The sequence below is a fragment of the Globicephala melas genome, chromosome X (genome assembly GCF_963455315.2).
Source record: "Globicephala melas chromosome X, mGloMel1.2, whole genome shotgun sequence".
Classification (NCBI taxonomy): domain Eukaryota; kingdom Metazoa; phylum Chordata; class Mammalia; order Artiodactyla; family Delphinidae; genus Globicephala; species Globicephala melas.
In genome coordinates, this window is record NC_083335.1 from 63,335,624 (window position 1) to 63,347,864 (window position 12,241).

Sequence of the window (12,241 nt, forward strand, 5' to 3'; positions counted from 1 at the left end):
GATCAGTGCTGACCAGCACTCACCAACCTGAGATGTTTGTCTGCTCATCCACCAGGGCAGGTGGGGGCTGGGAGCTGAGGCTCAGGCTTCGGAGGTCAGATCCCAAGGAGAGGATGGGGTTGGCTGCGTGAAAAAAGCTTGAAGGGGGATAATGCACCACAGCTAGCCAGGAGGGAGTCTGGGAAAAACTCTGGACCTGCCTAACAGGCAAGAGATCATTGTTTTGGGGTGCACAAGGAGAAGAGATTCAAAACACTGCTTAAACGAGATTCAGAGACAGGTGCAAGAGGCGGCTATCAGCACGGACACCAGAGACAGGAATGAAATGATAAGGCTGCTGCTGCAGTCACCGAGAAGCCTGTGTGCAAGCACAGATAACTATCCACAGCTCCCCTCCTGGGATACTGTGCAGCCCTCCACTGCCAGGGTCCTGTGATAGAGGGAAAACTTCCACAGGAGAACACACGGTGAACTTCAGGCTGTTGCAATGTCATGCTGGCCTCTGCAACCCCAGGCTTACTGTGCACTACATACCCCACCATCTCCCTGGCCTGAATGAGCCAGAGCCCCCAATCAGCTGCTACTTTAACCCTGCCTTGTCTAAGCAAAGAACAGATGTCCTCAGGTGACCTAAATGCAGAGAAGGGGCCAAATCCAAAGCTGAACCCCAGGAGATGTGCAAACAAAAAGAGAAAGGGAAATCTCTCCCAGCAGCTTACGGAGCAGCGAATTAAATCTCCACAATCAACTTGATGTACCCTGCATCTGTAGAATACCTGAATAGACAATGAATCATCCCAAAACTGAGGTGGTGGACGTTGGGAGCAACTATATATATATATATATATATATATATATATACATATATTTATTTATTTATTTATTTATTTATTTATTTATTTATTTATATTTTTGTCAGTGTGTGTGTGTATGTGTATGCTTCTTTGTGTGATTTTTTCTGTATAGCTTTGCTTTTACCATTTGCCCTAGGGTTCTGTCTGTACTTTTTTTTTTTGTACAGTTTTTAGTGCTTATTATCATTGGTGGATTTATTTTTTTGGTTTGGTGCTCTCTTTTTCTTTGTTTTATTTTATTTTATTTTTTATTACTTTTTAATTTTTAATAAGTACTTTTGATATTAATAACTATATTTTACTTTATTTTTTTTTCTTTCTTCCATTTTTTACACTTTTCTTCTGAGGCATGTGGCTGAAAGGGTCTTGGTGCTCCAGCTGGTGTCAGGAATGTAGATCTGAGGTGGAAGAGCCAAGTTCATGACATTGGTCCACCAGACACCTTTTGGCTCTATGTAACATCAAATGGAAAAAGCTCTCCTAGAGATCTACATCTCAAAGCTAAGATCCAGCTCCACTCAACAACCAGAAAGCTACATTGCTGGACATCCTTGCCAAACAACTAGCAAGACAAGAGCACGAGCCCACCCATTAACAGAGAGGCTGCCTAAAATCATAACAAGGTCAAAGACACCACAAAACACACCACTGGATGCAGTCCTACCCACCAGAAAGACAAGATCCAGACTCATCCACCAAAACACAGACACTGGGCCCCTCCACCAGGAAGCCTACACAATCCACTGAACAAACATTAGCCACTGGGGGCAGACACAAAAAATGATGAGAACTACGAACCTGCAAGCTGTGAAAAGGAGACCCCAAACACAGTAGGATAAGCAAAATGAGAAGACAGAAAAACACACAGCAGATGAAGGAGAAAGGTAAAAACCCACCAGACAAAACAAATCAAGAGGAAATAAGCAGTCTACCTGAAAAAGAATTCAGAATAATGATAATAAAGATGATCCAAAATCTTTGAAATAAAATGGAGAAAATAGAAGAAACGTTTTACAAAGACCTAGAAAAACTAAAAAGCAAATAAATAATGATGAACAACACAATAAATGAAATTAAAAATTCTTTAGAAGGAATCAATAGCAGAATACTGAGGGAGAAGACATAAGTGACCTGGAAGATAAAATAGTGGAAATAACTACCACAGAGAAGAATAACGAAAAAAGAATGAAAAGAATTGAGGACAATCTCAGAGACCACTGGGACAACATTAAATGCACCAACATCAGAATTATAGGGGACCCAGAAGAAGAGAAAAAGAAAGGGACATGAGAAATATTTGAAGAGATTATAGTGAAAACTTTCCCAATATGGGAAAGAATATAGTCAAGTAGAGGAAGCACAGAGAGTCACATACAGGATAAACCCAAGGAGAAACACGTCAAGACACATATTAAACAAACTGTCAAAAATTAAATACAAAGAAAAGATACTAAAAGCAGTAAGGGAAAAACAACAAACAACATACAAGGGAATCACCATAAGCTTAACAGCTGATCTTTCAGCAGAAACTCTACAAGCCAGAAGGGAGTGGCAGGACATATTTAAAGTGATGAAAGGGGAAAACCTACAAACAAGATTACTCTAACCAGCAAGGATCTCATTTAGATTTGATGGAGAAATTAAAACCTTTACAGAGAAGCAAAAACTAAGAGAATTCAACACCACCAAACCACCATTACAACAAATGATAAAGGAAATTCTCTAGGCAGGAAGCACAAGACAAGGAAACGACCTACAATAACAAACCAAAAATAATTAAGAAAATAGTAATAGGAACATACATATCAATAACTGCCTTAAATGTAAATGGATTAAATGCTCCAACTAAAAGATATAGACTACGTGAATGGATGAAAAAACAAGACCCATATATATGCTGTCTACAAGAGACCCACTTCAGCCCTAGGGACACATACAGGCTGAAATTGAGGTGATGGAAAAAGATATTCCATGCAAGTGGAAATTAAAAGAAAGCTGGAGTACCAATTCACATATCAGACAAAGTAGACATTAAAATACAGACTATTAAAAGAGACAAAGACGGACACTGCATAATGATCAAGGGATCTATGCAAGAAGAAGATATGACAATTGTAAATATTTATGCACCAACATAGGAGCACCTCAATATATAAGGCAAATTCTAACAGCCATAAAAGGGCAAATTGACAGTAACACAATCATAGCAGGGGACTTTAAAACCCCACTTTCACCAATGGACGTCAATGAAAATAAATAAGGAAACACAAGTTTTAATTATACATTAAACAAGATGGACTTAGTTGATATTTTTCACATTCCATCCAAAAACAACAGAATACACTTTATTCTCATGTCCTCAAGGAACATTCTCCAGGATAGACCATATCTTGGGTCACAAATCAAGCCTTGGTAAATTTAAGAAAACTGAAATCGTATGAAGTATCTTTTCCAACCAAAATGCTATGAGACTAGATATCAATTACAGGAAAAAATCTGGAAAAATACAAACACATGGATGCTAAACTATACACTACTTAATAACCAAGAGATCACTGAATAAATCAAAGAGGAAATAAAAAAATACCTAGAAACAAATGGCAATGAAAACACGAAGGCCCAAAACCTATGGGATGCAGCAAAAGCTGTTCTAAGAGGGAAGTTTATACCAATAAAATCCTACCTCAAGAAGCAAGAAACATCTCAAATAAACAATCTAACTTTATGCTGAAAGCAATTAGAGAAGGAAGAACAAAACAAAAAATACCAAAAGTTAGCAGAAGGAAAGAAATCATAAAGACCAGATCAGAAATAAATGAAAAAGAAATGAAGGAAACAATAGCAAAGATCAATAAACCTAAAAGCTGCTTCTTTGAGAGGATAAACAAACTGGATAAATCATTAGCCAAACTCATCAAGAAAAGAAAGAAGACTCAAATCAATAGAATTAGAAATAAAAAAGGAGATGTAACAACTGACACTGCAGAAATACAAAGGATCATGAGAGATTACTACAAACAAAACTATGCAAGTACACTGGACAACCTGGAAGAAATCAACAAATTCTTAGAAAAACACAACCTTCTGAGACTGAACCAGAAAGAAATAGAAAATATGAACAGACAAATCACAAGCACTGAAATTGAGAGTGTGAAGAAAAATCTTCCAAAAAAAAAGCCCAGGACCAGATAGCTTCAGGCAAATTCTATCAAACATTTAGAGAAGAGCTAACACCTTCAAACTCTTCCAAAATATAGCAGAGGGAGGAACACTCCCAAACTCATTCTACGAGGCCACCATCCCCTGATGCAAAAACCAGACAAAGATGTCACAAAGAAAGAAAACTACAGGGCAATATCACTGATGAACATAGATCCAAAAATCCTCACTGAAATATTAGGAAACAGAATCCAACAGCCCATTGAAAGGATCATACACCATGATCAGGGAGGGTTTATCCCAGGAATGAAAGAATTCTTCAGTAAATGCAAAACAATAAATGTGATACACCATATTAACAAATTGAAGGAGAAAAAACATATGATCATCTCAATAGTAGCAGGAAAAGCTTTTGACAAAATTCAACACCATTTATGATAAAAACCCTCGAGAGGGCTTCCCTGGTGGCACAGTGGTTGGGAGTCCGCCTGCCGATGCAGGGGACATGGGTTCGTGCCCCAGTCCGGGAAGATCCCACATGCCATGGAGTGGCTGGGCCTGTGAGCCTGTGTGTCCAGAGCCTGTGCTCCACAACGGGAGAGGCCACAACAGTGAAAGGCCTGTGTACAGCAGAAAACAAACAAACAAACAAACAAACAAAAACCCTCCAGAAAGCAGGCATAGAGGGAGCTTACCTCAACATAATAAAGGCCATATATGACAAACCCACAGTGAACATCATTCTCAGTGGTGAAAAACTTAAACCATTTCCACTAAGATCAGAAAGAAGACAAGGTTGTCCACTCTCACCACTATTATTCAACATGGTTTTGGAAGTTTTAGCCACAGCAATCAGAGAAGAAAAAGAAAAAAAAAGGAATCCAAATGGCAAAAGAAATAAAGCTGTCACTGTTTGCAGATGACATGATGCTATACATAGAGAACCCTAAAGACTCAATCAGAAAACTACTAGAGCTTATCAATGAATTTGGTAATGTAGCAGGATACAAAATGAATGCACAGAAACTTCTTGCATTCCTATACACTAATGATGAAAAGTATGAAAGAGAATTTAGGGAAACACACCTATTTACCATTGCAACAAAAAGAAGAAAATACCTAGGAATAAACATATCTAAGGAGACAAAGGACCTATATGCAGAAAACTATAAGACACTGATGAAAGAAATTAAAGATGATACAAACAGATAGAGAGATATACCAAGTTCTTGGATTGAAAGAATCAACATTATGAAAATGACTATATTACCCAAAGCAAGCTACAGATTCAATGCAATCCCTATCAAAAAAAAAAAAAAAAAAAAAACAAAGAAAAAAACCAATGGAACTTTTCACAGAATTAGAACAAAATATTTCACAATTTGTATGGAAACACGAAAGACCCCAATCGGCCAAAGCAATCTTGAGAAAGAAAATCTGTGCTTGAGGAATCAGGCTCCCTGATGTCAGACTATACTACAAAGCTACAGTAATCAAGACAGTATGGTACTGGCACAAAAACAGATATATAGATCAGTGGAACAGGATAGGAAGCCCATAGATAAACCCATGCACAAACGGTCACCTTATTTTTGATAAAGGAGGCAAGAATATAAAATGGAGAAAAGACAGCCTCTGTAATAAGTGGTGCTAGGAAAACAGGACAGCTACATGTAGAAGAATGAAATTAGAACACTCCCTAACACCATACACAAAAATAAACTCAAAATGGATTAAATACCAAAATGTAAGGCTAGACACTATAAAATTCTTAGAGGAAAACATAGGCAGAACACTCTATCATGTAAATCACAGCAAGATCCTTTTTGACCCACCTCCTAGAGAAATGGAAATAAAAACAAAAATAAGCAAATGGGACATAATGAAACTTAAAAGTCTTTTGCATAGCAAAGGAAACAATAGGCAAGACAAAATGGCAACCCTCAGAACAGTAGAAAATATTTTCAAATGAAACAACTGACAGAGGATTAATCTCTAAAATTTACAAGCAGCTAATGCAGCTCAATATCAAAAACAAACAACCCAATTCAAAAATGGGCAGAAGAAGTAAAGAGACATTTTTCCAAAGAAGATATACTGATTGCCAACAAACACATGAAAGAATGCTCAACATCACTAATCTTTAGAGAAACATAAATCAAGACTACAGTGTGATATCCCCTCACACCAGTCAGAATGGCCATCATCAAAAAATTTACAAACAGTAAAGGCTGGAGAGGGTGTGGAGAAAGGTGAACCCTTTTGCACTGTTGGTGGGAATGTAAATTGATACAGCCACTATGAACAGTATGGAGGTTCCTTAAAAAACTAAAAATAGAACTACCATACGACCCAGCAATACCACTACTTGGCATATATCCTGAGAAAAGCATAAATCAAAAAGAGTAATGTATGACAAAGTTCATAGCAGCTCTATTTACAATAGCCCAGACCTGGAAGAAACCTAAGTGTCCATCAGCAGATGAATGGATGAAGAAAATGTGGAACATATATACAATGGAATATTACTCAGTCATAAAAGGAAATGAAATTGAATTATTTGTAGTGAGGTGGATGGACCTAGAGTCTGTCATACAGAGTGAAGTAAGTCAGAAAGAGAAAAACAAATACTGTATGCTAATATATATATATATATATAATATATATATATTATATATATATATATATATATATATGGACTCTAAAAAGAAAAGTGGTTATGAAGAGTCTAGGGGCAGGACAGGAATAAAGACACACACTTAGAGAATGGACTGGAGGACACGGGGAGGGAGAAGCGTAAACTGGGACGAAGTGAGAGAGTGGCATGGCCTTATGTATACTAACAAATGTAAAATAGATAGCTAGTGGGAAGCAGCCGCATAGCACAAGGAGATCTGCTCAGTGTTTTGTGACCACCTAGAGGGGTGGGATAGGGAGGGTGAGAGGGAGATGCAAGTGGGAGGAGATATGGTGATAAATGTATATGTATAGCTGTTTCACTTTGTTATAAAGCAGAAACTAACACACCATTGTAAAGCAATTATACTCCAGTAAAGGTGTTAAAAAAATAACCAAATTGGACCTAATTAAACTTAGAATTGTTTGGACAACAATGGAAACCATAAATAAGAGAGAAAAACAATGCTCAATTGAGAGAAAATATTTGCAAACAAAGCAACTGACAAAGGATTAATCTACAAAATATATAAACAGGTCATGCAGCTTAATATCAAAAAATCAAGTAACCCAATCAAAAAATGGGTGGAAGACCTAAACAGACATTTCTCCAAAGAAGACATACAGATGGCTAACAAACACATGAAAAGATGCTCAACATCACTAATTATTAGAGAAATCCAAATCAAACCTGCAAAGAGATATCACCTCACACCAGTCAGAATGGCCATCATCAAAAAAATCTACAAGAAATAAATAATGGAGAGGCTGTGGAGAAAAGGGATCCCTCTTGCACTGCTGGTGGGAGTGTCCATTGATACAGACACTATGGAGAACAGGAAGGAGGTTCCTTAAAAACTAAAAATAGAACTACCATGTGACCCAGCAATCCCACTCCTGGGCATATACCCAGGGAAAACCATAATTCAAAAAGACACAGGTACCCCCCATGTTTATTGCAGCACTATTTACAGAAGCCAGGACATGGAAGCAACCTAAATGTCTATCAACAGATGAATGGATAAAGAAAATGTGACCCATATATACAATGGAATATCACTCAGCCATAAATACAATGAAATAGTGCCATTTGCAGAGATGTGGATGGACCTAGAGACTGTCATACAGAGTGAAGTAAGTCAGAAAGGGAAAAACAAGTATCATATATTAACGCATATATGTGGAATCTGAAAAAAAATGGTATAGAGAATCTTATTTATAAAGCAGAAATAGAGACAGACATAGCGAACAAACATATAGATACCAAGGGGAAGGGGGCAGTAGTGGAATGAATTTTGAGATTGACATTTAAACACTATTGTTACTATGTATAAAGTAGATAGCTTATGAGAACCTACTTTATAGCACAAGGAACTCTCCTCAATGCTGGTGAACTAAATGGGAAGGAAATCCAAAAATGGAAGGAATACACGTATATGTATAGCTAATTCACTTTGCAGTACAGTAGAAAGTAACACAACATTGTAAATCAACTATTCTCCAATAAAGATTCAAAAAAAAACAAATACAAATCTAAGTTTACTCTTAGTAGTTGTCAGAAATAGAAAAAAAATTGGAGAAGCTCTGTAACTTATTTTAGACTATGCAGTAAGTTGGTGAAGGACTATTTTCCAGTTTACATCATTGCCTTGAGATGAGCTATTAAGTAAGATACTCATGTGTGAAGAAGGTAGAAAGAATCATCTTGAAAGATTACCTTTGACAAGCCTGTCTGATTAGACTAGTGTGCAGAACACTCTTTTAGTGAAGAGTTTTTAAGCTTTGGAGAGAGAGAGATGTGATTACGGATTTTCAAGTATCTTCTTTAATATGATCATTCTTCTAAGTGTCTTTTTTAAAATATACTTTCTCTAGTAGAACTAATTTCTTTTCTTCTTTAGTTAAAATAACTTATCTTTCCAATGTCAAAAGAATATTCATTTTCAATGAGAAAATATTTTTCAGATAAAATAAGCAGAAAGGAAGGCAGCAAGAAAACAAGAATAAAGAAAAGAAAGAAAATATAAATCAACCATAATTTAATTATCTATGCATTCATGGTAATCATTAAATTTGAAATATAATATTAATAATGTTATACAGTCTACTCATCTTAGTATATTTGGTAAATAATCAACTGCAACACTATTTTAAATTGCTACATAGTATTTATTCTTTTGATTATGTAGACCATAATTTATAGTACCACTTAAGTTATCACCAATAGAGTAGTTCCCCCCCTTCCTAACCACACTTTCACTTTCTGAGGTTTCAGTTACGTACAATCAACTGCCGATTCAAAAATATTAAATGAAAAATTCCAGAAGTAATTCACAAGTTTTAAATTGTGCACTGTTCTGAGTAGCATGATGAAATCTTGCACCAACACATTCCATCTGGCCAAGGATGTGAATCATCCCTTTGTCCAGTGCATCCACACCATATAGACTACCCACACATTAATAAAGGAAAAACTATGATATACATAAGGTTTGGTACTATCCATGGTTTCAGACATGCCCTGGGGTTCTTGAAACATATCCTCTGCAGATAAGAGTTGGGGGTCTACTGTATTTTTTCATAAAATATACTGTGATCCTTGTAGCTAAATCTGCGTGTATCCTTAATTATTTCTTTAAGCTAAATACCTAGAAGTTGAACCGTAGGGTTGAAAGGAATGATCATTTTTCTAAGACTTTTGTTATTTAACGTAAAATTACTGCCTAAAACTATTGTAGCACTTTGCCTTTTACAGAGGGCTCGTTCATAAACTCATTTACTCCTTACTACAATCCTTAGAGATAGGTATTGGTGTTATCCCTATTTTGCTGATTAGGAAATTTACTCAGAGAGGTTAAGTGAAGTAAATCCAATATAGAGAGCCAGGAAGGACTCAGACTCAGGTTATCTGCCTCCAAAATCTATGTTCTTTCCACGATACCACAGTCTGTGGTTATGGATTTCCACATTCTGGATAGTCTCAAAATGTAGCACATGATTCCTAATCACACATATTTTAGTAGTACAGTCCATCTTCTTTCTTTCAACTTGATGTTAGAGTCTATTTGATTATTAAAGCCTTGAGAACACTCATAATGTGGTGTTAGAGATAATGTGGGAGTATAGCAATTTATATCAACAGCTTTATCAGGGTTTTATTTTTTCTTTTAAAAAATCATGGGCAATTTTAACATTGGACTCCAGATAAGTTTCTCACTATTTTAATGTGCAATTCTTTGATTTCTAGAAGTTAACATCCATAGTCCTTTTTTCTCCTATTTCTTTGTTCCATGGTGCCTTTGTATCCTTTTCTCTCTGACTTGTTTTCTGAATCACTCTATCTCACTATGTCTGTTTTCTGTCTCTTTTACTCTTGGTGTCTGTCTGTCTCTCTCTCACACACATACAAACATGCAAAATACTCTCACACATCTCTGTGTGTCAAGTTAAGAACAAGAAAGTGTCTGGTGGACCATATTCATAAAATATGGATAGGATTAGGAATCATGCGCTGCATTCTGAGACTACCCAAAATGTGGAAACCAGTAAATGCGGACTGTGGTGTCACGGAAAGAACATAAAATTTGGAGGCAGATAACCTGAGTCTAGTCCTTATTGGCTCTCTAAGCTTGGGTTTACTTCACTTAACTTCTCTATTTCCTTACCAGCAAAATGGAGATAATAACAAAACTTATCTCTAAGGATTGTAGTAAGGATTTAAAAAGTTTATGAGGGGCTTCCCTGGTGGCGCAGCGGTTGAGAGTCCGCCTGCTGATGCAGGGGACATGGGCTCGTGCCCCGGTCTGGGAATATCCCACATGCCGTGGAGCGGCTAGGCCCGTGAGCCACGGCTGCTGAGCCTGCACATCCGGAGCCTGTGCTCCGCAATGGGAGAGGCCACAACAGTGAGAGGCCCGTGTACCGCAAAAAAAAAAAAAAAAAAAAAAAGTTTATGAGACAGCCCCTTATAAGGTAAAGTGCTATAAAAATACCAGTTTTTACAGTCCTCATTATCCAAAATAATTCAGATTCTTTGGGTTCAAAGTCTGGCTCTATCATCTGCCACTTATATGACCTTGGACACATTTCTTAACCTCTCTGAACCTTTGTTTTATCATGTATATAATGGAATTGATAATATTACCTATCTCATAGGATTTTTTTGAAAGCTAAATATAAACCTCTTTGCCCAGTGTCTGACATACAGTAAGTGTTCACTAAATATTTGCTCCTTTGCTATTATCATTCAGAATTGTGTCCTGTTAACATTAAAATGTATTTCAGGGGTCCTGATAGCACCTGGCTCTTGTAATTTTCCAGCAAACAGGTGACTTCTAGCGGAATTGGACCAATCTCTCTGGCATTTCTTGTTGAGACACAGCATAACACATAAATACAAAACTTACTATTTCTCTTTTAAGGTCTAGGGGGTGTTTCTCCACATTACATGAGATTTGCTCAAAGGTTGTGTCTACCTGCATCCTCAGTGTCTAACATACTATACCACTTAATTAGTGTTTTCTGTTAATGACTGTATGATTTGAAGGGTGGCTGAAAAAGACATGCTGCTAAAGTGTTTACAATCATACAGTTTAAATTTTAAGTGAAACATTGACTTCTGTCTCATTCTCTTTTAAAGCATAAATATTCAAACTCATTCATACCAAGATGTCAGGGACTTCATCATAGACTCATGTAGCTGAAAGGAATGTCAAGTTTGTTCCCTTGAGCATAAGTTTTCCAGAGGAACTCTAAGCACCATAATAAGGATACATTTCTAGAAATATTGTTGCTGAAAAAAAATGTGCCTTCCTGAAAGGTACTAATTTACAATTCAACTAACAGGGCCTGTTTTCCCTGAACACTCACCAAGATGACGTATTATCATTTCCTTTAATTGATGTTATTTTGACAGGATACATATATCCTATTTTTGTATTAATTTGTATTTATTTGATATTGAGGTTAGATATTTTTTCATGGTTATGGATAGCTTGCAATTTTCTTTAGTGGATTCCCAGTTTATGTCCCTTGTCCATTTTTCATTGCAGTGGCCTTCTTTTGTATTATTACATTTATCATAACTGTTTTTAGGGCTGTTAAATTTTTGTTGCATATGTTGAAAATAGGTTCCTCCAGTTTGGTACTTGCCTTTTGACTTTGTTTATGATGTATTTTGTTCTAGATTTTTTTTAAGATATATATATATATACTTTTTAGCATTTTTATTGGAATATAACTTCTTTACAATGGTGTGTTAGTTTCTGTTTTATAACAAAGTTAATCAGCTATACATATATTCCCATATCTCCTCCCTCTTATGTCTCCCGCCCACCCTGTCCCACCCCTCTAGGTGTTCACAAAGCACGGAGCTCATCTCCCTGTGTTATGTGGGTGCTCCCCACTAGCTATCTATTTTACATTTGGTAGTATATATAAGTACATGCCACTCTCTCACTTCGTCCCAGCTTACCCTTTCCCCTCCCCGTGTCCTCAAGTCCATTCTCTAGTAGGTCTACATCTTTATTCCTGTCCTGTCCTGCCCCTAGTTC